The sequence below is a fragment of the Podarcis vaucheri genome, assembly GCF_965113315.1.
Source record: "Podarcis vaucheri genome assembly, chromosome: 5".
NCBI classification, from domain to species: Eukaryota; Metazoa; Chordata; class Lepidosauria; order Squamata; family Lacertidae; genus Podarcis; species Podarcis vaucheri.
The window spans coordinates 11955589-11983137 of NC_138763.1; the positions used below are offsets into that span (position 1 = coordinate 11955589).

The following is a 27549-nucleotide window of genomic DNA, read 5'->3' on the forward strand; positions in this document are numbered from 1 at the left end:
TTATAGCAAATGAAGGAAGAGTAAGCAGGCTGGGGTGGGTTAAGTAAGGGCTGAAAGTGCCTAGATGAAGTGGGGGAAGCTAGAGAGGAGGTACATTCTGACGTTTGAGGATAGACTAGGTTCTTTATGTGAATGATAGGTGAGTTATTTGACAGATCGAACTGAGAGCAAGGTGTGGCTTGTGTAGCTGGGGTGGACATGAATGTTTGGGGTGCAAACCCCAGGCCGGCCAGGTCCAAGGGGGGGCAGGGAGAGACGGGCCTGCCTGCCTCTGCCTGCGCTGTGGTGTGTTTTGCCCCGACCGACGGACGGACCGACCTGCCAGCTGTCTCCGCAGTAGCAGCGCGGACTGGAGCTCCGTCATTCTCCCCGCCGGTGCCCGGGGAGGGGAGTGTGGGGCGGCCGCTGTGGAAGCGACGGCGTGCTCCTCCTCCTCCTCCTCCTCTTGCCGGGCTAGAGCCAGCCGGCTAGCGCTCGCCCCTCCTTGCTCGAGCCGCCCCCGCCGCCGGGGGCCTTCCCGTCCTCTCAGCGGCGCCGCCTCGCGTCCCTCGTCCGGGGGTTGGGAGGGGGCTGGGGGGGAGGAAGGGGGCGAGGGGGAGCAGCCGCCGCCGCTCCTGAGGAGATTCTGAGGCGGTGGCGGGCGACGCGTGGCGGAAGAGGAGGGGTCCCGCCAGCCCCGCGTTTCTCTCTCTCTCTCCCTCACGGAAACTTTCCCCTCAGCTTCTGCCGCTTTTTCTCTTCTTTCCCTCTTCCTTTTTTTTTTTTTAAAAAAATGAAAAATCTTCCTTTCTCTCTTTTCCAGCCCCCCCCCTCTTCACGGAATTTCACTGCACTCGGGCGCCGCGGCGCGCAGGCACACTGCTCGCTCCTCTTTCCACGCAGGCGCCTTCTCTCGCTCTTTCGCCTCCTTTTCTTTCTCTCTCGATGGTCCGCCTACAAAGGAGCGAGGGAGGCGCCCGCCATGTTTGGATTTGCATCCAGCAGGAGATGCCGCCGCCACCCCGCCTCTCGCCGCCCGACTCGCCCGCCTCCCTCCCACGGCACACCAGGCAACGTCTCGCGGCACACTAGTGTGCCGCGGAACACCGGTTGGGAAACACTGTACTAGAAGACGAGACAAAACAATGGGTATACCTGGAGAGGAACACAATTGAAAATAGATGCACCACAGCATACCCATTCCTCCCAAACAAACTAAGGAAAATTCCCACAACACTAAACAGGTTCTCACAGACCACGCTTAAAGCATGGAAAGCAGAAATAGGTGAACTGTCTCCAACCCCATCCCCACTAATTCCCCTGGCACATCACCCATTAAACCAATAAATCTTGAATGAAAAATGTGTTTAAATAATAATAATTGTTTTACTGATTACTTACAATTCTTTTACAGATTATTTGTAATTGTTCTATGGATTATTTGTTAAACATTTTATATCATTCATGTTGCATTTGTGATGCTCTATTCTGTTTTACTCTGTTATTGTTATTTTTTTGTTTATAAGCCGCTTTGGGATTCATTTGGACCAAAAGCAACATAGAAATTCAGGAAATCAAATCAAATCTATTATTTGGCAGAAGCCATGCATCCTTTAAACATATATCATGGATGTGACCCATTAGGACTGGGTCATCTTCAGACTGTTTTGAGTTCTCTTCTCTTCACCATAGGTGGTGGTTATTCTGCAAATGTCAGGGTTCCCATGAGAAAGTGGATACCTATTTATGTTTTACAGGAGCCCTTTGGCTAAATAGCCATTGGCACTTACTGCCTTTGCAATTAGCCCTAGCTAGCTAGCTGTCCTGGCATTCTCAGTCTATATAGACGGCGGCCATTTTGAGCATGTCCAACTGATGTGTGAACACTGACGTGTGGGTCCTTCTGGACCCAGAAGAGGGCAGAACAGGGATGGAAGAGGACACAACAGGACATAACCATGAATCCACAATAATTTGTGAAAAGCATTGAAAGTACTTAATTAATTTAGGTTCTGGCCCCCCACCCCAGAAGAAACCTGCCCCCTGTAATGTCCTCTTCTGGGGGGCTTCTGCGCACTCTGTCGGCGCATGGAGGGGGGGGAGGCGGAGGAATGGAATCCTTGCACAAAACGGGCCACAAGAGTACTTTGACATGGAACCTGTGGGCCTCACGCTGCCTTGTCATGTGCAGTGGGGGGGGGACCCAAAATTTAATGCCCCCCCTTCATACTACCTTCCCAAAGCTGGTAAGCAAGGCGCTGGGTTTTGGGAAGGAGATGTGAGGCTCTGGCAGGGTCCTAGAGCCCTCACCTTTCCCCCAAAGCTGGAAAAGCGCTAAGTAGTCTTTGGGAAGGAGGGAGGAAGACTACAGGACCCAGTCAGAGCTCTCACACATCCTTCCCAAAGCCCAGCGCCTCACTTTCTTGGCTTTGGGAAAGCTGTGGCGGGAGGGACATCAAATATTGCTGAGAGACACCAAAAAAGGCATTGGGGGCCCTCAGGCTGTGTGTTGGACTGCCCTGGTCCATATTCTGTGTACATAATATTTGTGTTATCTACTGGGAGCATATGAAGGAACAGTGTGCATCAACACTGAATCCTAACAAATAATAAGCTATAACAGAAATAGATCATAAAATGTATACTCCCCTTTAGATGCCTGTGAATCAGGACTGTAATTAGAGGGGTCCTAATACTAAGAGCTGTAAAAAGTTCAGGCAAGGGAAGGGAGAAGTTTTATTTGGCAATAGTCTGAGGGTTATTCCAAAGGCAATTGCAAGTAGGAAATGAGAATACTTTTCCTGTGACAATCCTACCGGAAGCAGAGGAGTTCTGGGAATTGAAATTGGTTTGAGAGAGGCTTACATAGCCAACCTGTGTATTCACTGACTGAAACCTTCTACCATGTGTGTGAATTCTTTTTGCTGGCCTCAGTTCAGACCCCCACGAAAACAACATGTGTCCCTCATATTAAAGCAAAGACTGCTGCAATTTGCCCCTTCTTACCTATCCCACATCAAAATGGGGCTGAATTAGCTACAGAGAGCAATAGTAATAAGGGTATGCCTTCGGGGATAGAGGGCTTCATTACTGATTGGGATCTGTAGTGTAGACAATCTTTATTCCTACTGGGTCCCTGCAGAGTTGGTTTATACTGAGAAGTTACATTACAGTGGTACCTCAGGTTACATACGCTTCAGGTTACAGACTCCGCTAACCCAGAAATAGTGCTTCAGGTTAAGAACTTTGCTTCAGGTTGAGAACAGAAATCACACGGTGGTGGCACGGCAGCAGTGGGAGGCCCCATTAGCTAAAGTGGTGCTTCAGGTTAAGAACAGTTTCAGGTTAAGAACGGACCTCCGGAACAAATTACCGTATTTTTCGCTCTATAACACGCACCCGACCATAACACGCACATAGTTTTTAGAGGAGGAAAATCCGTAGGCATGCCACCCGTAGGCATTTCCTCCATAACACGCACAGACATTTCCCCTTACTTTCTAGAAGGAAAAAAGTGAGTGTTATGGTGCAAAAAATACGGTAAGTACTTAACCCGAGGTACCACCTTATTTTTATTCTGCACTCCCACCATGGAACTCACGGCAGCATGCAGAAGTAACTCTTGAAGGGAAATTAAACTGGACAATTCCTTTCAACAAATCGAAAGCCATCGGCCATGCTAGCTGCGGCTTTTGGAAACAGATTTGCGGAAGGAGTATGCATTAATTGTGCTGGCATAACACTGATCTCAGCCTCAATCTCAATTCTATCCCTCTCCAGGCAGCTATAACTTGGTGATAAGATCACATTGCTTATCTATTTTCTTCCACTCTAATAATAACCAGAGTCTGTCAAGTTCTGCTTTTTCTTCTTTTTTTATAAAAGAGAAAATTATAATTAGGGGAAATAAATGGAGCGTCATGTGTTTAACGTATCTGTTTTCGTCACGGAATGCTGTGAAGAAAACTGTTGTTGCTGTTTTTTTAAAAAGACTTTGCTTCTTATTCCTTAAAACAGGTATTAATTGCTAATGGGCCAGACAGCAGATGAAACAGAATAAACAGCAGCTGCAACAAATAACAAATGACCTCTTTGAATCAGAGACATTCTGGTGACAATCACGCTTCTTGTTTTGGGTGTCAGTGCCTGTGTTCATTCAGCCTGGGGAAGCAAGAGGGCTAGGCGGGCAAGAGAGGAATAGGGAACCAGAAATAGTTGCCTGCTGATGAGATAAGGAAAGATAAGGGCATTGATCTTCTGTGGTGCCTTTGGTACAACACCCCTGATTCCACCACCGTCCTACTGCAACTAAGCCTAAGGAAATATAATAATCAATTATTCACCTGTTCTACCCGCAGCCTCCATCCCTGCTTTCCTCTGTCATTTCGCTTATGTCTATTTTCTAGGTCAGCAGTGGGGGATCTTTGGCCCCTGGGTCTAATTAGACCCGGCAGGGGTCCTAATTTGGCCCATGAAATGGTTTCTTCAAAGCTACACCCACCTGCCTCACACCTGATGTTGGGTGAGTAAATTATGCGGCTGCCAAGGAACAATCGGGAAGCTTAAAGTGCACTTCTGATTGTTCCTTGTTCAAGTGGGGCTTGTATTCAGTGGCGTTTATATTGCGGTGCCAAACCCCAACTTGGAAACGCCCCAGCAGAGCAGCTGATCCTTGCCCAAATTGAGATTTGTGGGTGCCACCAGTCACCAGCATTTCCAAACTCCTGCATCTGTGCCTAGGGGGTTTGATTTCAAACCCCACAGGCAAAGGAAAACACTTCACCTGATTCTCTTCTTCTTTGGTGAACACTAGTAGCCGAATAAGATTGTCTTCCATGAAAACGTCTTAACCGTGTGTCCGTGGGTGAATGTGGAGGCCAATTCTGGATCCACATGTTCTTCCACAGTGGGGACTCAGGTTTCCAGGCAGGAGTTGATTCTGGTGAGGGTTTGCCAAAAAGCCTTCCCCTTAGGATGCTTCTCCCTTTCGTTCTGAGTTCAAGAGTCTTCAGAGTCCATCACACCTTGGGTAAAGACTGTTCTCCAATAGAAATGCTCGCAGGCCAGTGTTTCCCAATTGTCGGTGTTTATACTACATTTTTTAAGATTTGCCTTTAAGGTTTGCCTTGATAAACCTCTTTTATTGACCATCAGCATTACACTTCCCATCTTTAAGTTTGGAATACAGTGGTACCTCGGGTTACATACGCTTCATGTTACATACCCTTCAGGTTACAGACTCCGCTAACCCAGAAATAGTGCTTCAGGTTAAGAACTTTGCTTCAGGATGAGAACAGAAATCGCGTGGCGGCAGTGCGGCAGCAGGAGGCCCCATTAGCTAAAGTGGTGCTTCAGGTTAAGAACAGTTTCAGGTTAACAACAGACCTCCAGAACGAATTAAGTATTTAACCCGAGGTACCACTGTAGAGTAGTTGCTTTGGAAGACGATAATCAGGTATCCGTACAACATGACCGGTCCAACAAAGTTGATGTTGAAGAATCATTGTTTCAACACTGGTGATCTTTGCTTCTTCCAGTACACTGGCATTAGTTTGCCTGTCTTCCCAAGTGATGTGTAAAAATTTTCAGAGACACCGTTGATGGAATCTTTTGAGGAGTTGGAGATGGCGTTTATAAGTGGTCCATGTTTCACAAGCATACAGTAAGGTTGGTAGTACTGTTGCTCTATGTGCATCAGTACAATAGCTTTGTAAAAAAGCATTTTGGTTTCCCTGTAAATGTCCCAGTCCTCAAACACACTGCACTTCAATCAGGAGAAAGTTGCATTCGCAGAGTTATTGCGATGCTGGATTTCGGCATCAATGTTGGCCCTTGTGGAAAGATAACTGTCCTGGTAGGAAGATGATATTAGGAATTGGGCAAATAGGTGGCTGCACCTAGCTGTTAAAATAGCTTGAGAGGTTTAAGGGAGGTCAGGATCCATACAGCTGGCTGGATTCTGTTCCTCACCCCCTCCCCATTTTTATTGTGTTAGCCCTCTGGGTCAGAGGCCTGTCCTATGGGTCAACATTTTGCATCAACTTGTATTTTTGTTTGCCAAGTATTTTATAATTGTTCTTATTTCTATACTGCTCCGTGATCTTCAGGCAATTTGATATACAGTATTTAGTTTCCATATCCTGAAAACTGAATTCACTCAGTTAGTGATAAAGCTACTTAAAAGACAACAACAACTATTCAGACATCAATCAACCGACAGTAAATTAGAATCATAGAATCATAGAGTTGGAATAGACCACAAGGGCCATCGAGTCCAACCCCCTGCCAAGCAGGAAACACCATCAGAGCACTCCTGACATATGGTTGTCAAGCCTCTGCTTAAAGACCTCCAAAGAAGGAGACTCCACCACATTCCTTGGCAGCAAATTCCACTGTCAAACAGCTCTTACTGTCAGGAAGTTACATGGGGATCAATTAATTCACTTTGTTTGTTTGTTTGTTTTGCTGCTATGGCAATAAAAAAGGCCAGGGCAATAAAAAAACACACCGCTGGCAATGTCACTCAGTATGAAATTATATACACAAACTTAAATAATAAGATAACACTAAGATAGAACGTGGGTGGTGCTGTGGTCTAAACCACAGAGCCTAGGGGTTGCTGATCAGAAGGTCAGCTGTTCGAATCCCCACGACGGGATGAGCTCCCGTTGCTTGGTCCCTGTTCCTGCCACCCTAGCAGTTTGAAAGCATGTCAAAGTGCAAGTAGATAAATAGGTACCGCTCTGGCGGGGAGGTAAACAGTGTTTCCGTGCACTGCTCTGGTTCGCCAGAAGTAACTTAGTCATGCTGGCCACATGACCCAGAAGCTGTACGCCGGCTCCCTCGGCCAATAGTGAGATGAGCGCTGCAACCCCAGAGTCGTCCGCGACTGGACCTAATGGTCAGGCGTCCCTTTACCTTTAAGACAGAACCACTTCTGAACACAATACTATGTATATTGAAAAACAAACTTTATTGCATTAAGTGCATGTTAATATTTGTGAGTCCAAGGCATTTTCCTTGTCTGAGACAAAGGGGATGATTATTTTTTCCATCTCCCCCTGCCTCCAACAACCTTTCCACACTCAGAAGCTGACCAGACTAGCTATTGACTCTTAAGTTCACTATGGGGGTTGAGACGCTGCCCCACACCGACCCCCCCCCCGAGGGTGGCGGGCTGCCTTATGGGGCATAGGGCTGGCCGACATCACCCACCACTTTGCTGCCTGCCCCCCAGCACCTTGCCGCCTGAGGCAGCTGCCTCAGTCTGCCTAATAGTAGTGCCAGCCCAGTATGCAAGCATCCCTGGCAAGGTTTAGTAATCCTAATATCTCTGCAGTAATTACTGAGTGATAGCTGCCTCAGTGGGAAGAAATGGGAGGTGCCTGGACTACGCCCTGCCAGGCTCGACTGCACAAGAAATCCTCTTTCTGTCTGTCTCTTTTTTGTGCTCCTTGGTGGGAGTTATCCCAGGCAGCAAAGGAAAGCTCTTTCTCTTTAATGTCGTTGACGTCAGAGATGCGAAACCATAGCAACTGTCCATCACGTTGGATGAGCACACGAGGAAAGGGGGAAGTGGGAGAGGAACCGCTTCAGTTCAAGCGAGGCTTCGGGGTGGTTGCAATGCACAATGGACGCATTTATTTTGTGACATTCAGAGTGGAGCCTTAAACGGAAAGAAAAGGGAAAGCGGGAAAACAAAAGGAGGAGGGAAAAACGCAGCAGAGGCGCAGACGGCGACGCACAGGGAGGGAAATTCGCCAAGTCTTGTGAGTAGATCCCCTTGTCGATAATTGGATTGATTGATTGATTGGTGCTGGAACCGCGCTCGATCGCAGAGGCTGCAAAAAGCAGCTGCTCAGGGTCGCCTGAAAGAATCGCGTGCATTGCATCGGGAGTCGGGGGCTGGGGAACCGAAGTCCGGGTTCACTCCGGATTAAGGGGGCAAGCGGCTGTTCGCATCCGTTCCCTAGCTAACAAAAGGCTCAGGCATTGCTCAGGCTGCTGCAAAAAAAGTGTGGCGACGCCCATTTGTAAAGAAAGACAATTCCGTGTGTGTCGTGTCCCCCCCCCCACGGGGAACCCCCTGCATTAATAATGCGAATATCGATCCAGCCCGCGTTTTCCTTTTCGTTAGCGTGCGTGCATGCATGCGATGCGCGGCTTCTTTGACTGCAAATGCGCAAAAAAAGGCGCCTTCGTTACCCAAGGAGGTGGTGGCGACGGCGGCTTTTTAAAGGCACACCCGGATAGCCATGATTTCCCTCCCACCCCGGGACTTTCTCTGCAACCTCCCGGGTTTCGCGGAAATCCCAGGGGCGGATCAGAAGACAAATGTGGGCGTGACAGTGGCACACTGCCGCAATGAATGGTTGTGGCCAGACTGTATGTTGTTGGTGACTTCTCACTCCCCCCCCCCCGATATTATTTCCTGGTTAAAAATGGGGAGGGGGCTTTAAATTCACAGCCAAATCTGCATGTCTCATTGTAACAAGAACAACAACAACAATAATAATACCGTAGGCGGCTCATTCATTCACACGAGCTTATTGCCTCCCTTTTGCCACTGTGTGTGCTGGTGCGTCCTGCTACAACAAGTGGTTAGAATCCATGCCCTGATTCTCCAGGAAATTGTTAGGTTTAGCTTTTCAGCTGGCAAAAGGCAATCAAGTAATAATAATAATAATAATGACCATTAATGCCACTGTTCTTATTGACCCTTTGACGTATCCTCCGCTGTGTCTTGCTAATTTTGTGTTGATAAGCACGCTACTTTTTTCAGGCCGTTTAATGCCTCTGGTGAACTAGTTGTGCGGCAATGCCCATATCTCAAACCCCGTTACGCTTGTATCTTTAAACGTTGAAGAACCCAAACGCCTGCAAAAGGCAATCTTTGCAGGTTTCTTCGAGGCAACTGGCTACCTTTGCTGGATGTGGTCTTTATGCGCCAACGGGTACCGCACGTAAGGGCTGTTGCAAACGAGTATCTTGGCTGGGTCAGGTCTGCGAGTGGGTGGCCACCCAGTTATTTGGATCCTCTTCCCTCCTCCTATCTCTGATAGGCACCACTAGAGCCAGCAATCTATTTGGTAGGTGCAATGGATGTGGCGGTGCAAGGCTGTGGATTGTGACCACTGTGTGGGAAGCGAGTACTTACGTGGGAAAGGGGCTTAGTTCAAAGTGATGCTTTAGAATTGGGGCATTTGTCTCAGGTAAGCTGATGTTGCATCTCTTCAATTTATTGGCAAGGATGGGATTGAGAACCCTGTTCTAGTTTGTAGTGAAAATTATACCTGGAAATCCTCTTTTGCTGTAGATTTCCCCCATTCCCTGCTGCAAGAGTTTAAAAAACCCAGCACAGGTACGAAAATGTTCTTGGTGCGTTTTAATTTAAATGTCAGTGCGTAGCCTTCAAAGATGAGGGATGAAGTTTGCACACTGCGTCTAGTAAGAAGACGGGACTTGTTGCCTGTAGATGCTGGAGACCTGAATAAATAAATAAATAAATGCAGAGATATGCGTAGACAATATGGTGCCGTTCTCCAAACTACAACCAAACTAGGTACATTGCAGCAGAGGTGCCCTGCTGTATGAGTACCTCATGTCTCTCCTAGCATGATAAAGACAGTTTCCACCATATTGGTTCCTGTGAGTACAGAATGCAAGCGAGGTGGAATTATTAAATTCTCTATTGGAAAATTTCCTGTAAAAAAAAATGTTGCGCGGTCTTTTGCACTGTACAGGCATAGGGAAGGCAAGGGGACATCTTTTGCTGGATTTGTTGCTGTGCCATATGTAGCGTATGTGCATAGCGTTGATCATGCGTGGGCTTCTTTGAACACAGGATCAAGGCCTTAGGAGGCAATTCATGTGTTGTTAGGCAGTTGTTGTGGGACATCAAAACACATTTCGCATAGGGGGTTAACCTGCTTGTCTCAGGAGATAATAATGCCTCCTTTTTTTTTCCTAGCAAGGGAAAATTTATTCGCTCTGTTATTTCGTTAGAAGCTGAGTAATTCCCTGCTGCAAATCTGAATGGTGGGAGCACTCCTGAAGCCCTTTAAAAACATTTTGTAAATCTTCCTCCTCGTCTTTTCTTTCTCTTATAAAGTTCCCATAGAAAACGCAACCCTGTGCTTTGGATGAACATTCTCCGTGTTCACATATTGCATGCATTGGGACTAAACTGCATGTGATGTTAAAATGCGGCACTTGCAGCTGCTTTCATCTTTACAAATGTGTAAATAGTGGCTTTTTGCGGGGGGGGGGGAATCAGGAGTGGGATTGCAGTTTGCAGTTTATGTGCTATACTCCTGATAAAAATCCTCCTCCTAGCTGTGATTTACCAGGCACGTTTTTTTTAACACTACTTTGAAGTTCTGGTGATTTAACCTTCTATTAGCTATTCTATTATTTCCATTACATAATTATTATATATTACATTCATTCTGCTCTTCCTTTAAGGAGCTTAGGGCAGTGCATTTGATCCACGAACCTTCTCTTTATGCTCACAACAACCCTTTGGAGGAGGATAAATAAAGCTTTGGTGTGGATTTGAAGCTGGGTTTCTCAAGTCCTTTCCAACACTAGCCATTATTTGGAAAACACACACACACAACTTGTCAGCTGTATGTGTGCCTTCTAGGACTGCATTCCCTTGAATAGAGTGGAACTTTTCCCCATGCAAACATGTGCTGAGTTACACTGTAAATGATTTTTGATTAAAGAATTGTTTTCTCTGTAGTTGATTGTAACTGACTTTCTGCCTGGCCAGTGAGGGCTCTGCATAACTCAACAGCAGCATGCTCTTACAACCCTGTTAATGTGTAGCTCCAGGCTTAGGGCATATGCTTACTGCTGCTCTTACTGGCTACATCCTCCATGTTGGACATTGCGTCATCCCTAGTCTCTGCCTCTACGCACTGAGTGCGGATCTCTGCAAAGCGGGATACACATTGGTACACCTCTGTGCATATCGTGCGGAAACTATGTGCACAGTGTTGTACATGTGTAGGCTTCTTTGAACACGTCTGCACTCAGAGATCCGCAACGCAAAGACCACATTTTACATGCGGCTCAAATGCAGTACAGAACCCAATCCTAGTTTTGCTTACTCAGAAGTAAGACCCATTTCATTTCAGGAAGGCTCACTTCAAGTACATGGGAGGCCAGCACTATGTATGTTTGCTTACAAGAAAAAATATTTTTAGATGTTTTGTATACGGTGGTTTTATGGTTTGTAACTTACATTTTGAATACCGGTAATTGAATAATTTTGAATATTTTTTTTATATGTTGCGTGCTAGAGAGGGTTAATCTCTGTAAAGCAGCTTCATAGGTACTGAAATAAATATTGGTACTTGTACCTACTCATAAGTAGTAAAACCTATTAAATTTAATGTGGCTTATTCCCAAACAAGAGTTTACAACCTTATTCCTGGGTACGGGGGAACATAGAGAAATAAATCTCAGTTAATTATGTAAGTTTTAGTTGACAAAATGTATGAAACAAAGTATCTTTGCATATTTAAGAGGTTCTAAAGGAAAAGAAGCACACCGAGTGGCCATTACAGATGGGGCCTTTTCTGTAGTGGCACCTGGACTATGGAATAGTCTCCCCAGGGAGGTTGCCTGGTGCTTTCTTTACAGTCTTTTTGGTGCCAGATGAAGATATTTTTATTCAGTCGGGCTTTTTTTATTGCCCTTTAAGTCTGGGCTGTATATTGTTTTATGCTGACTCTGTTGTAATGAAGTTTGGTTTTTTTTGCTCTCTCTTATTGTTGGTTTTAATTAGTATGCTGTCTTTTAAATATTTTTTACTGTAAGGTATCCAGGAAATATTTATTGAGAGATAAATGGACCTTTGCAGACATCATCTTAACATATGCCTTTTTATTTCTCTCCCGCATGGGGAGGGAATGCCTTTTCTATGATAGCAATTATTTTAATACCTATATTTAAAACTGTATATGCATTTGCTGCCAGATAAATGGGGAGCAGGAGGCATGGGTGTAGTCAAGGGGGGGGCAGGCAGGGGCAGCTGCCCCTCCAGATCAAGTCAAATAATAGGAATACTTAACTGAGCAATCATGTTGGTTCTGCCCCCCTAACAAAAGTCTTGGCTATGCCCATGGGGGGAGGTCAAGAGTACATCAATCGAAGTGTTTTATCTACCAAGGCTGCAAACCTGTGCATTGGGAGGAATCCCCATTGAACATATAGGATTGTGTTGCAAATGATGTAGCTGTTCTCAGAAGTAAGACCCAGTGACTTAAGTGACACTTACTCTCCCATAAGGAAGGAGGCATAGAATCAAAATCTGAAGCTGCATAGCTCTGTATACCGATTGTGGGAAGGAGGGAAGCAGTCACAGGAAAGGGCTATTTCCATCCTGTGGGGCTAGCCCAAGACATTTTAGCCTCTGAGGTGAACCACAAAATGTGGCCCATCTCCTGCAAAGGAAGAAGCGGTGAATGAAGGGGAGAACAAGGGGAGAAATAATAATAATAATAATAATAATAATAATAATAATAATAATAATAATAATTTATTATTTGTACCCTCCACTCTGGGCTGCTTCCAACAAAATATTGAAATACAATAGTCTATTAAACATTAAAAGCTTCCCTAAGCAAGGCTGCCTTCAGATGTCTTCTAAAGTTTGGTAGCTGTTTTTCTTTTTGACATCTGATGGGAGGGCGTTCCACAGGGCGGGTGCCACTACCGAGAAGGCCCTCTGCCTGGTTCCCTGTAACCTCACTTCTTGCAGTGAGGGAACCGCCAGAAACCCCTCGGAGCTGGATCTCAGTGTCCGGGCAGAATGATGGAGATGGAGACGCTCCCTCAGGTATAGTGGACTGAGGCCGTTTAGGGCTTTAAAGGTCAGCACCAACACTTGGAATTGTGCTCGGAAACGTAAAGATCTACACTGGGATCTGCTGCCCCTGTAGATCCCGCTGCCTGAGGTGGTAGCCTCACTATGCCTAATGGCTGGGCTGGCCCTGCCATCCTGCCCAGCTTGTGGCCATCTAGCCAGCCCATAGCTGTCAACTTTCAGATTTGAAAATAAGGGATCAGCAGCCTCGAAAATAAGGGATCAGCAGCCTCGAAAATAAGGGATCAGCAGCCTCGAAAATAAGGGATCAGCAGCCTCGAAAATAAGGGATCAGCAGCCTTACCTGTCCCGGGGACAGTCTATGGGATATCTAACAATCCAGGATAGCAGCGGGAAACAGCGCTGGAATAAGGGAATTTCCTGCAAAAAAAAGGGAAGGTTAACAGCTATGAGTCAGCCACAATGGGGGAACCGGACACTGGAATAAAAAGACCTTTGCTTCGGTCTGATCCAGCTGGGCTTTTCTTATTCACCCTTCTTGCAAACTGTGCATATGGTGTGCTTTTAGGTTGGGCTGGAAAACAGATGGTGTACTGGTTAGTGTTGGGACTAGGATTTGGGGAGACCGGAGTTCATATCCCCACTTGGCCATGAAAATGCTGTGTGGGGGGAAGACCTTGGGGGGGGGCAGTAACAGATAGGTAGCCTTGTTGGTCTGCCATAGTCAAAATAAAAAAATTCCTTCCAGTAGCACCTTAAAGACCAACTAAGTTAGTTCTTGGTATGAGCTTTCGTGTGCATGCACACTTCAGGTATCTGAAGAAGTGTGCATGCACACGAAAGCTCATACCAAGAACTAACTTAGTTGGTCTTTAAGGTGCTACTGGAAGGAATTTTTTTATTTTGACTTGGGGGGGCAGTCATTGCCCCTCACCTAACCTTTGTCGTTGTTGTTACTATAGCACGCCTTTCCCACTGCTGGGGGCTCGAGGCGGCTTACAGCTAAACGTGACCCTAACTCACAGGGTTGTTGGAAGAAATACATTAAAAAAAAACCGCTTCAACTGTTGCGTGTTTACTCAGAAGCAAGCCCCGGGAAGGTGAATGAGGCTGACTACTCCCTAGTTAACAAAAAACCTCCAGTCTCGTATGTGAGGGTGTGAATTTGCTGGGCTCGTAGCAGGGAGAGAGGGCGCACCCCTCTTCCCCGAAGTTGCCCGGTCCTTTTCCTTTCCTTGCCCCGCTCAAGCCAGCGTGTGGGCTGGTCCATTTAGAACTGTGGCGGGGGGTGGTGGTGGTGGAGGAAGGGAAGCCCTCCCGATAACGGAACAAGGAAACTTGGGCGGTTACCACAGGGGCATCGCCGTGACGAGACACTGGGGAAGGATGAGGGGAGGGAGGAAACGAGGCGTGGCCTCCTGGAAAACTTATAGCCGCGGGCGGCGCTCTGATTGGCTGCTCGGCCGTCCGAAGGGGCCGGGGAAGAGCGAGCGGCTGACGGGAGCGCGTTGGCCACGCCCCTTCTCTCGCAGCTCGGTCCCGCTCAAGCTTTCGGCGTTCGGGCCGGCTCTCTTGTCCCTTCGCCGTCTCCTTCCGCCCGCTCGGGGGAAAGAAGAAGGTGGGTGTGCGGCGGCCGTCTGCCTCCGCTGCTTCGGGGTTTTCTCTGTGAGGGCGAGACGCCCCCCCCCACGCGCGCGCGCGCCCCTTTCCCGCCCTTTTCAGTGATTGGCGTCTGGGGCTGGAGGTGGGTAGGGGGAGAAGGAAGGAGACCCCCCCTCCCCCAGCTATGGGAGAAGCTGTGGGGAGAGGGAGCCCCCTGGATGCTTGAGGGCTGGTGGGGATGGGCACTGGGAAACCTGTGTTACCTGCCCTCCAGGTATTGCTGGACTACAACTCCCATCAGCCCCTGGGGCCGCCCAGCAATGCCTGGAGGGCCACACGGGCTCATAGACTTGTGAGGGTCATCTAGTCCAGGCTTCCTCAACCTCGGCCCTCCAGATGTTTTTTGAGACTACAACTCCCATCATCCCGGACCACTCGTCCTGCTAGCTAGGGATCATGGGAGTTGTAGGCCAAAAACATCTGGAGGGCTGAGGTTGAGGAAGCCTGACTTAGTCCAACCCCCTTCGAGGCAGGAATCTTCTGCCCATCGTGGGGCTCGAACCCACAACCCTGAGATCTCATGCTCTACCAGCTGAGTCGTTCCATTATTTCTTTTTACAGCTTCCCAGTCCTTTCCCTCTAGCATGCACACATTACATGCCTTCCAGCCCCGCCCTGTGCATGTTTGCTCAGAAGTCAAACCCATTCAGTCCTCTGGAACCTGGGCTCTGGTGTGGAAATGCCCGTGTGGAAATATGAGTGGCTACTGTGCCTTGGAGCAGTTCAGTGACGAAACTGGCTGGCCAGTTTTGGGCTTGACTCTCTTGCTTTAACCTTACCTTACGAAGCGATTGTGAAGTGTAAAGGGTGGCGTGTAAATGCTTCGTAAGCCTCATTGAATGCAGTGGGGTTTACATCTGTGTAAAATATACATTAAGGTTAGGATGTTGGTGCCAAGCAAGAGCCTATTCTGCCTTCCAAATGGTCTGGATACACTCTTATGGTTATCTTTGTATGATGTAGTTGGTCTCAGAGCGACTCTCTTGTCCCGATGATCTTGGAAGAGTTGTTGGTCAGCCTTACGCTGTTGGTTGCTATAAGACAACTTCTAGTAAAACATCACGTCATTGATACAGAACAGGTTAATAGTCTCCCCCCCCCCCCCAGCTTGGAGACATTGTGTTCTTTGAGAGCATTTTGTTTTTATTCTTTTGTTGGATGCCTTATCAACTTTTGTGAGCAGAGTGAGCAATTTATTATTTATTTAAAGAATGGGTTAGAACCTTCATTTTATTCATAATCATGTGTGGGTGTATATGGAAAGGATGAGTTAAAAAATAAAATAAAATAACCTGCTTTACTATTCTTTAACCACTTTCATGCCTCATCTACAGGATTGTGCTCAGATTCTATCTGGGATAACTGCTGTCTTTTGATTCCCATGTTCTCTTCCAGTGTTTATAGACTTGTTACTGTGGATAGAGTGGGTTTCAGAAGGATTTTAAGCATGCATCCTTGGATGATAGATGGGGAAGAAGAGAGTGGAAGAGTCGATGTTAAAAAGGCTAATGGGAATATCTTGGTCAAAACTTCTGGTTTTCTCATATCACTGCAAAAAGCAGGGAAGCCCGTTACATGACACTTGTGTATTAAAAGTACATCATATGTTAGTGGGAGGCAGAAAAGCAATTTTCACCTCTGATCTTTTTTTTTAGTAAAAGTATCATAGAATTGTGGAGTTGGAGGGGACCACAAGGGAAATCTAGCTCAACCCCCTGCAATACAGGAATCTTTTGCCTGACGTGGGGCTCAAACCCACAGCCTTGAGATTAGTAGGTGTAGGCAAAAGAGAGAGGGATAATACACATCTCTCACAAGACTTGTTTTATATGTTGATGGTGGTGTGTAAACTTTTGCAAAACAGGACATTTGATTACTAGGCAGAAAAGGTGTTGAAAGTCAGGTCATGTGAACCAACCCGGACCCTGTGCTCTTCATCAGAGGCCCTTCTACCTGTGTCCTCTCTGACTGAGGTGGAGGGGTGGCAACACAAGAACAGGCCTTCACAGTGGTGGCTCCCCATTTATAGAACGTTGTCCCCAGCGAGGCGTGTCTGGCACCCTCACTATCTGTGATGCAAAGGTTAAATTGGATCATTTTTTATATATAGTGGTACCTTGGTACTCTTAATGGCTTGGCTCCTGAACAAATGGTCTTCCGAATGCCGCAAACCCGGAAGTGAGTGTTCCAGTTTACGAACGTTTTTCGGAAGCCGAACGTCCAATGTGGCTCTCAGTTGAGTGCAGGAAGCTCCTGCAGCTAATTGGAAGCCACGCCTTAATTTTCAAACGGTTTTGGGAGTCGAATGGACTCTCGGAACAGATTAAGTTCTAGAACTAAGATACCACTGTATACGTTACATCTGTTTTTTAGCTTGTTTTAAACTTGTTTTTACTATTAATTTTTATATGCTACTTTGGGATTCATTTTTGGGGGTGGTGGAAATAATAAACACAAAAATAATAAAAAGGTGTAATTGTTGGCAATTGCAAGCTGCCTTTTACTTGTGTTAAAACTGGCTGATGGCATAAAGGATGTTACTCAGCATGAGGAATGGATAGGCATGGGGTGTTGACATATCAAATCCTGGATATGGTGTCTCACAAAATCCCATGATCTCTGGTGGGCTAGGAGGGAAATTAGTATACACATTTAGTAATGGCTTGGTATTGCGCTTAATAGATTTAAGAGTCTATGCTGGGTAGCAAATGATGAATTACGACTAACACATGGGTTTATAAATCATCCAAAGCCATCATATAAGGCAATAGTACAAATTGTACAAAATTTCGAGTGTTTACATCGGTTTTGAAATTTCAGTGTTGTAGTAGCTAATTTATTTGCGAAGCCAGTACTTTCCTTAAGTGTGCCTGGTGTATAATATTAGATAGTCCATGCATGAATGTAACTACGTATGATTCCTTTCCTTACTCCCACCTCCCTTACCCAGGTACTGAATGGGTGTGTTTTCCCTTTGCTTGGGGTAGTTTATTTCCTTTAGTCTAGTGAGCTGGCAATTCAGGAGAGGCAAGCAGGAATCCATTATAGTGCAGTATGGCCCCACAGTCTCTTAATGCTTTCCTGGACTGCCACAAAACCTTACTGCTTACTTTTGGCATCAGTTTAGCTATCCATGCTGCATCGTTAGTGTCACAGTTTGAAAAGGATTAACTGTTGGGAAATGGTTAACCATTCCTGCCATAGGAAAAGTCGCTCACATTTGAGTTCATGAACTTGGTGTAAATTAAATTGTCTCTTTGCATGCATGCATTCTGATAACCAGATGAAGTGCGGTATAGAAATTTAAAAAAGATCATTTAAAAATAATCATTTGATAATACTAGTTGTGAGTAATATTTATTGCACTGATCAACTGGGCAGAAAATAAAGGATCAGTTTCGCCCAGATTTGGTGACTCTTATGTAAAACTTGATAGTGAAGAACATGAGGATAAGTACAGAACCATTCTACTTGTAGTTCAGAATATACTGAGGAGGAGAAAAGGCCAACTAACAGCTTGGGTCCGCTTCCCCTTTTCTAAACAAATTTATCTGACCTCTGATGGCCGTAGCATTTTTTTATTATTATGTTGTAAAATTTTATTTGTTAGTTTTGCCTGTAAGAGTAGTCTACAATGACTACCTGTCAGCCATTCAAAGAGAGGAAGCTGTTCTGCCCCAGGTTCTGAGAGCGACAATAGTCAGAGCTTGAAAATGTTGGCCTTGTATACGTATATCTGGATTTCTTCACATGTTCCGTTGGACTTAAGAAATGGGAAACTGCAGCTTGCTGGTAATTATGCAAAGCAGTGGATTTAGTGTAGCCACCAGATTGGCAGTAAGAATCCTTCTCTAACACTGACCTAGCCAAGGGGAGCAGAACTAGAATAAATCTAGTGCTTACCCCTCTTGGGTATTTGTTAGAGGTTTATCTTTATTCCCCATTGTGGAATTAAAGCCCCATTAATTTCACTTTGCTGTAAGAGATGCTTATCCTAGGGTACGTTTGTGTGTCTGGGTGCATTCCTGTATGTGTTATATAGAGAAAGACAGAGAGAGGCAGGGGGCAGGGACAATATGTTACAGGAATTCATAATGTTACTTGGAATGTGGCTGACTAAATGTTGAACCTATTGAATAGAAACCCCTGACATCACTGATGATGAGGAATACTGTCCGCATATCGCATTGGAACCTTAATGTGAATCTTTGCTTGCAATGATGTGCGCATGTGTGAGATCAGTAGGTGCTCAGAAACTGAAAGTCTTGAAACTGCAAGTAGCCACTTGTCAATTTTATACCCAGCAGCGAGTCTTCATATGGATCCCAAACACACACATTTTCCCTGTTCATGGGAATTATCTCAGTGCATCATGTGTGAAGTTGACCTTAGTGACCTCGAGCACTTTGAAAATTGAGCTTATGTGGGGAGTTGCCAGTAGTATAGATTTTAGTCTAAATGAAGCATTTAGCAAAATTATAATTGTTAGTAGCTATACCTGTTGCAAAGTAGATTCCCCACCGTGCCTGTCCCTTTTCTGGAATTTTGATCATGTGGCTAAAGCCTTTGAAGAAGTTTCCAATTAGTTCCATCTATTTGTATGTAAAAAGTAAGGGTGATAAGATATCGTGATTTGGAGTAAAGTTCTACTTCGTATATTTAGTTGTTTTCTAAGCTAATATTTTAATATATGTGGGATTTGTGACATGAGTGCCATTTTAAAGAACTTGCACTTTTACCTTGTGGTAAGGCAAGGGCAATTGGTTCCATGATTTCCCAGTGATTTACTCATGGTTTTAGCATCCTTTATGTTTGATGCTTAATGCTGTCATGGCTTACTGAAAATTTTTTGTTTGGGGGTTAGAAATGACAAAGTGGTTAAATATGCAGACACAGGTTTGTGTTTTAAAGCTTGGACTGAATATATATTTGTAATGCTGCACTGATGGTACATGCAGAGAACAACAATCCCAGACTTGCTAACATGTGTCGCATCCATGGTGAGTCACAGCAGAGCAATGTTTCTCTGAAGGCTTTCTGAAGCCACAGATGGTTGTTTATCAGTAAATGTTGGTACAAAATATTTACTAATATTGCCCTTCGTTAAGGAAACTTGGCTTAGCTTATTTGCCCCAGGGTTTGTCTCTCTCTGTGTGTCTGTCTTATGTAGGCATTAATCAGGACACATATCTGCTTGACTTCAACTTTTTTTAAGTTAAAATGTGGATCTATTAGTTAGGGTAGCTAACAAAACATTTTTAATTCATTCTACAAATTAAAGCAGGAATAAAAGGACAACTGAGTGTCACAAACAAGACACACAAAAAGGCAAAAACCTCAACATTATAGACATGCAGCCATGCACTGCAACAGCCACCATCACCTGGTGTTCCAGGTAACCAACTGTTATATTCAGAATTTTGGGAGAACCCACCAGAAGGCCTGAAATACAAGTAATTTAATCTAAGACACCTTTCTTCAACTGGTGGGTTGGAACCCGCTAATGGGTCATGGTCTGATCGCAGCTGGGTCCACCATGCAAATACGTTGTAAAAAATTAAGAAATGGGTCCCCAAATTCATTTTTGGGTTAAAAGTGTGTCCTGGGTCTGAAAAGGTTTAAGATACCTGATCTAAGTGAAAGGAGTCCTTCTTGGTACAGTGAGTGATCTGGGAGTACCATATACTGTACAAATAAGGACTCATTTCTCTTAGATGAAACTACCTGTATTTTATCTTTTCTGCTTATGTCTTAGTGGGAATCCTCCCTGTTTAGGGATAAACCTCTTTCTCTTTATAGGACCAGGACCTTAGTGGAAAACATGCTTTGCAACTGAGGGGTGTATTGATGAGTCCTGGGACGACAGCCAGAAGAAAAGGACAAGGACATAGTCATGGAAAACTAGGAGGAGGAAAGAGTAAAACAGTCATAGTGGGTTGAGACGACTCAAGGGAGATCTAAAGATAGGGTTGAGTGAAGCTGAGGATATAGCTGCCTATCCAAGGAATACAGGAGCAGGAACTGGGAAGTGAAGAACGGTCCAGAACGGGGGGATAGGTAGGAGAATGAGAACCATATCGACTCAGAACAGAATAGCACATGTTTTAAGGAGTGGTGGATGTGAATTATCTGACTTTAAGCTAGCACGTCTTGTCAGTGAGAACAGGTAGGATGAGCCTTGCTTACGCAGAGGATTTGTAGTTATCTAGACAGTCAGTGGGATGATGGTGGTGCCTGCTATCTGGTGCTTTCTGCCTAATCCCGAGTTCATGGATTTGGGACCCTTTGTCCATGATATGCTGTTGTTGATAGCTTTAAGGAAGTGTGCAGTTTGTGAATGAGACTTCTTTCCCCCATCAGATTATGGAGGAGGGGTTAAAGGTAAAGGACCCCTGGATGATTAAGTCCAGCCAAAGGTGACTATGGGGTATGGTGCTCATCTTGCTTTCCAGGCTAAGGGAGCGGGTGTTGGTCCACAGACAGCTTTCTGGGTCATGTGGCCAGCATGACTAAATTGCTACTGGTGCATGGAGAACTGTGATGAGTTCCAGAGTTCAGCAGTACCTATTTATCTACTTGCACTGGTATGCTTTCAAACTGCTAGGTTGGCAGAAGATGAGACAGAGCAACAGGAGCTCACCCCGTCACACAGATTTGAACTGCTGGCCTTCTGATTGGCAAGCCGAAGAGGCTCAGTGGTTTAGACCACAGCGCCACCCGCATTCCCTTATGGAGGAGAAAGGTGCCACTCTCTAAATTCTAAAAAATAGTAACTTACCAGCTGCAGGTTGTGAGATTTCCTTTTTTATTGTTATTGAAATATGGAGATGTAGTCCTTGGAAACATTATTTTGCATTGTTTGTGAGAATGATAGGGTTTCCTTCTTTTCCTATGACCTCTGTATACTACTGATTGGCTTGTTTTATTTTGGCTTTCTTGTTGCATGGAAGGCATGATTAGTAACTATTATTTTTTATCTTTTTGTGGACATACCTTAACATTTCTAGAGTACACAACAAGTTGTATAGTTGTTGCTCATTTATTGTACAAGATCCAGACATCTTTCAGATAAGCACTTTAGTTTCAGGGTTATCCCACTGTTTTTCCAGAACTATAATATTGTTGCTAACAAAATGCAGTTTTAGTGCTATAACAAGGCTGCACAATTGTCAGAGGCATCTACTGAATAGTTACTGCCTGTAATAAGCAACACAGCTCTGTCCTCTTTCTTCTCCCTGGCCTCCACGCTTACAGTGTCCTGACTTAGTGCTCAACTTTCAAAGAGGACAATTAGCGAAGAGGTAGACTAAGTTGTTGGTTTCGTTAGCAGGGCTTGCTGCTGAAATCAACAAGGGGCTCCTCTGCCCTTTGCCTTGAAATTTTTCTGCGGTGAAGGTACATATTTTTTCATTACGGGTTGTTTTTAATTGGATTTGATTTCCCCCTTCCTCTTCCCAGATCTTTCTCACACTTCATAAGCCCATGTTACATATTTGGCTTCAGCTGGTTGAGTCTTTTGCTGCCTGGTGTTGCCACACTCAACCTCTTGCCAGACCTGCTGTGTCCAGACAAGCTCCTGCAGGGTCCCTCTAGTTTCAAAAGAGGCATAACAAAAGGAACATCTGCTCGTCACAGCGCTCCATTAGATATTGTGGAATGGTGCAAAAATCTCTTGGTGTTTGCTGCAATCATGGTTCATTGGGAAGATTTATGTACAGTAGCTCTGCTGTGGCTACCTGCCAATCAGTTTATGGTACAGCAGGGCTCAATATATCAGTGGGAATGGACTGAAAACGAGAGAAGAAAAGAGATAAATGAATATTCAAATACTGGAACCGGTCTCCAGTAAGGGATGTTATGAAACAATGTATGGGTTACTTAAATTAGTATGGTGCTGTATAATGTAATGGCAGAGCTGGGGGGAAAGCTTACGTGTTGTTGCCAATTCATTTTAAAGTAGTTGAAATTGTTTCTGAATGGCATCTAAAGTGACATATGGTCTCACGTTTTTATTACGAAGGTGCCAAGTATTAAGTATGTTTGTAAAAATGTATGCTTGTGAAAATGCATGGTTATCATATGCCAATGTGATTTTCAGTGTAACTTTGTGGCTCAAGAGACAGCTGTGTATTAGAAAACGTCTGGTTCACAGCATGTCTTTGTTATGAACTTGGCTAAAAAAAGAAGAAGCAATCCACGTATCTTTCCACCTCAATAATAATATGTGGGTTAATTATAATGGCCTGTTTACAGGGTTAGAAAATAAGAATATAAGAAAAGACCTAGTGTACTTAGATTAATTTTAGTTGGAATTGTGCCAGTTAAATTGAAAGGAAGTTTGATGGTGGCAGTGCTTGTTGATGTACACGTGTGAGTATACACATTTGAACAGCTTGATCTTAGGTGCTTTTCCATGGAAGAGAATCTTGCTTCGTTTGGAGCTTCTGCTGTTGGAGTTTTCTAAGGCCAGGACAGCAGTGTTGTTTTATCTCTCTGGAGCTTTTTATTTTTTCAGTTGTTTGGACTTCATACATGTTAAGACTAAGCTGAGCCTTGAAAAATGAGCATTGCTGTTTGAAGAAGCCATAATAGAAGAAGTGTTGTTAGTCAAAATGTACTGCATGTCTGTGCTTTACAGTGGCACCTCTGGTTATGAACGCTTCAGGTCATGTGCTCCGCTAACCCAGAAGTAGCTGCTCTTGGTTGCAAACTTTGCCCCAGGATGTGAATGGAAATTGTGCTCCGGAGCTGTGCGTGCAGCAGGAAGCCCCATTAGCAAAAGCGTGCCTCAGGATAAGAACGGTTTCAGCTTAAGAATGGACTTCTGGAACGAATTAAGTTCATAACCAGAGGTAGCACCACATTGCAAATTAACATTGTACTGTATTTATCTACGTATTGTATATTTCACCTACAGCACCTGCAAGACATCCAATCAGATGATTGCTTGAGTATCTGGGGGATGATCGGTTTGGCAGTCCGTGGAAGCGAAGTGCCTTTTTTATTCTCCCATGTCTAAAATTCACTTCAAGACTCTTTATTCCTATACTACTTTGAACGATCATGTGATCTTGCTTAGAGGTGGCCCTTGTAGAACCAGAACAAAAAGCAACCTGCAGAGTATTGTCGAAAGGAAGCAGATTGCTTTCCCCTCCTAAAGAATGAAGCCTTTGAAGTAGATAAATAAGTTTTGATGCAGTTCTGTCCCATTTAAAGGAATGGAAGTTTTGCTGTGTGACTTCAGTGGCAAGTGTGCTGTGCAAAATAAATAATCATGTTGAATTACTCCATGGTAGTCTTGGTAGTTCTGTTGGTAGTTCTATTTTTGCTAGGAGTCATGTCTACGGCTTGCAGCCATAATCCACAATGTACATGTGACTGTTGGGCATGGAGGCCAAATCCATGGTTCACTTTAAGAGTCATGAGACTTAAATTGGCTAAGGCAGGCTTCCTCAACCTCCAGATGTTTTTGGCCTACAACTCACATGATCCCTAGCTAGCAGGATCAGTGGTCAGGGATGATGGGAACTGTAGTCTCAAAACATCTGGAGGGCCGAGGTTGAGGAAGCCTGGGCCAAGGTGTCAGCCTTAGGCAGGCTGGTATCTCAGCCTCCAGCTGAGTATTGGTGACAATACTGACCTATCATAAGACTGTTTTAGGGTTTACTAATATAAAATCTGGGATTCTGCTTTAGGTGTGTGTAAAGGGTGTCCAGTAGACATTTTTTTTTTTTACTTTGTTCCTTTCGATATCGGACTTCCATGCCATAACACAAACAACTTTTGAATCTCCTCTTGATTTCTGGACAGTTTTTCAATACGAAATGCCGTTAAGGGAGCAAACTTCTGAAGCATCTGCAGCCACTTTATGCAAAGTGCTGTGTCTGAACATTTATACATCCTCAATGTCGTGGTACCATTTGATATCATGTGTCTTTCCCATCCAATAACATTGTGGTTATGATTCAGCACTGTGAAGGTTTATCAGACTTGGTGTCTGCCCTCAGCCCATAGATAGAATATGTGTTTGTGACAAAATCTGTTGGGTTCAAACTCTTGACTAGATAGTTTATTGTTATCTTCAGCTGCCTTGGGAGAACTTTGAGTCATGTTGCTGTTTATACCAGTAAGATTTTTTCCTTGTCATGTTTTAACCGTGATTCATTTGAAGATGACTTACAGACCTGGAAATAGAAAGATACATAGCATCCACTTGTCTTCTTGAGTTTTGATGATGATGAAGATTTGTATATTGCCCTTCACCCAAAGATCACAGGGTTGTTCACAACATAAAAATACAAAAAGAGAACACAAAATACATAATATAGGCAACTCCTCCTTAGGCAGGGGTTACATTCTGCCCCCCCCCACTAATGAAATGCACCTAGGTTTTGGGGGGGACGACTATTTCCTGGCACCTCAAGTATATGCAGTCGCCCATGTGTCTATCTCAGATAAGGGGGTGGGATGCTTGTAATAATAAAATCAAACCAACAAACCCATAAGCCCTCTCCCACAAACACAATTGAAAGGGCATAGAATGTTTAATCAACCAAATGCCTCGTTATTGAGAAACATTTCTGTCTATCTAAAGATATGTAATGAAGGCACCAGGAAAGCCTCCCTGGGGGAGAGCATTCCACAAATGGGGAGCCACTGCAGAAAAGGCCCTTTCTTGTGCTGCCTCCCTCTGGACCTTTCGTGGAGGAGGCACATGAGGAAGGGCCTCAGATGATGATTACAGGGTCCGGGTCGGTTGATATGGGGAGAGGCACTTCTTGAAGTATTGCATTCTAAATGGGTAAGCTGTCTCTTCCAGTTCAGTGCCCTTTGTAAATGTTAATATTTTGCTTATATCTGCTAAAACGTCTGAAAAACCAGTCTGAAAAAAAAAAACATTTTCCAGAATGGATCACAATTTGATTTTTTCTTTTCGTTTGGTAGAATAAATTATTGGCCCACTGCAGGTGTAATGTCTTCATTGGTTAGGCTTGCACTTTTCCCCACTTCTACACAATTTCCCTTCTCCTCTTCATTTAACACTATGTCTGCATCACCACTACCTGTGGCCCCAATCTTAACACCAAAGCTGTTTTGCAAATCCTGATTAAGAGGAACCTGGACAGTATAAACCACCATTAGATTCTGTGAAGGTGTCATATTAATTCAATTTCATTGAATTCTACAATATACTTTGGGTTGTTGGTGGAAGGGTAGAACCTCTGGTTGGGGGCATTTCATGTTCCTTCTGGGCTAGTTTGTCCACCTTTGGTCCCCACTCTGCACTCAGCTCTCACCTGTGGCTCCTGGATGCTGTCAGCATGTGACAGGGACCACACCCCAGGAAACGCCTTTGACTGGACAGCTAACTCAGGTGAGGGTAGATGATGGGTCTCTGAAGCCCTCAATGAGTTAGGGACATCCCCTACATGCGAAGGCAGGCTCCGGTGGATTGAGCAGATGAGACCAATAGTGAGTCCGGTGGTCAAGAAGGTGGTTGCTTCATGTGCTGTAGAGGGAAATGAGGGGCAGATGGGGCTCAACTTCAGGAGTAAATCCTGAGGAAAAATCAGTATCAGTAAATTGTTTTAACTCCTTTTAATATTCTATATTCAAATTGTTGTAATCTGCCATGGGAGCATATGTTGGAAGGGTGGGTAAGAAATCTAATGATAAAGATAATGATGTACAGTCATTATAAAGTTGTATCTTCTAACTGAAAGGGTTTTTAATAAAAAACAAGCAGTCCAGTTTGAAGTCAACCATGATTGCGTTTTGGGAAGATGTATCAAATTAAGTGTTAGCACCGAGAGCAACGACTGTTAATTATTTTGGGTGATCAGTGGTGTATAAAAAGGCAATGGTTCTATATCCCTCTTTGTGCTCTCTGAGATGTTACAGCTGTGCACTAAATGTCACAGCTGCGTGATGATGCAAGCTGTCTTAATGTGTCCTTTAAGTGCCAGAGCTGTGCTGGCCGAGGAAAGCTTTGAGGGGCATCAGCAGTGAAGCTGATACTTTTTACAAAATGGCTATAGCACCAATAGGTCACACTTCTCCCTTTCACCTGTGAGCCTCATACAGTTGAATAAATTCCTGCCAATCAAGTTGCCCAAGAATGTTGTTTTGCCCAAGTCACACGGAAGATAAGTGTTTGATGAGAGAGCCTATCACGCTTAAGAGATTGGGGAACATTGCGTCCAGATTTCAAGTCAAAATGGCAGTGTGTTTGTGTGGGTACCCAACAGCAGGAATCTACGGCTGATGATCTTGTAGTTACTGCAAGGCACGTTTTAGATCCTTGAGCATTCTGATTTCTACTTTCTCAACCTCTTGGATCTTGGCTGTATCGTATGTGAGCAGAAAGCAAGCTTCTGCAGTGGCTCTTTCCCCCTGCATCCTCTTCAGAGAGTTGTGTGGGCCTTTCAAGCATCGTGGGCTGTGTTGTCCCAGGATGCAGTGGGTGGGATGTGGAATTGGGTGAAAGAATCTAGTCTTCCACTGATTCTTGGTTGTTACACTATGATGAGTTAAGGCCTTCTGTGCTTTTGTAGTAGATCTGCTATGGCACACATTGCCGCAGAACCCTTTTGAAAATGTGCACAGTGTTTTCAACCTTAGAAGATCAAGGACACACCTAGGCCTGTTTCCTGTGCTTATTTTTTGAAGAAACAAAAGGACTTGTGAAACAATAAAAGATTTCTTTAACACTTCGGCTGTGTAGGAATGCTTGTTTAGAATTCTGATACTGATAGGAAACCGCAACAGCAACCACAACTTGTCGTAAACAACCTCTATAAGTGAAGTATCTGTACCTTGTATTAATTGCAAATTAGTCTAATTAACATTAGGATCATACTGAAAATGAGGTGTGTGGTACTTCAGCAGCTATATACATTTCTTTTTACTTGTTCATGCTGCTGGTGCTGGTTTGTATCATGTGTGACTGTTGAGAGAATGGCTTAGTTGTTGAACAAATCTCCCGAACGCCGCAAACCCAGAAGTAAGTGTTCCAGTTTGCAAACTTTTTTTGGAAGCTGAACGTCCGACGCGGCTTCCATGGCTTCTAATTG

At 44.7% G+C, this 27549-nt stretch overlaps 1 protein-coding gene and 1 long non-coding RNA gene across 2 annotated transcripts in view; one reads left to right on the forward strand and one right to left on the reverse strand.

The window, feature by feature from the left end:
• Positions 1-7781: 7781 nt before the first annotated feature.
• Positions 7782-13204, reverse strand: LOC309533728. Its single transcript, XR_014220438.1, has 3 exons — positions 13158-13204; positions 12266-12431; positions 7782-9465 (listed from the first exon to the last, which is right to left on the reverse strand). It is a non-coding gene; the product is annotated as an uncharacterized lncRNA (long non-coding RNA).
• Positions 13205-14309: 1105 nt separating this feature from the next.
• GNB4 (G protein subunit beta 4) overlaps positions 14310-27549 on the forward strand; it is a 33199-nt gene continuing 19959 nt past the window's right edge. Inside the window, exon 1 of the mRNA XM_082224580.1 lies at positions 14310-14436. The gene's annotated coding sequence lies outside the window, so the exon portion shown is untranslated. The remainder of the gene's footprint in view (positions 14437-27549) is intronic.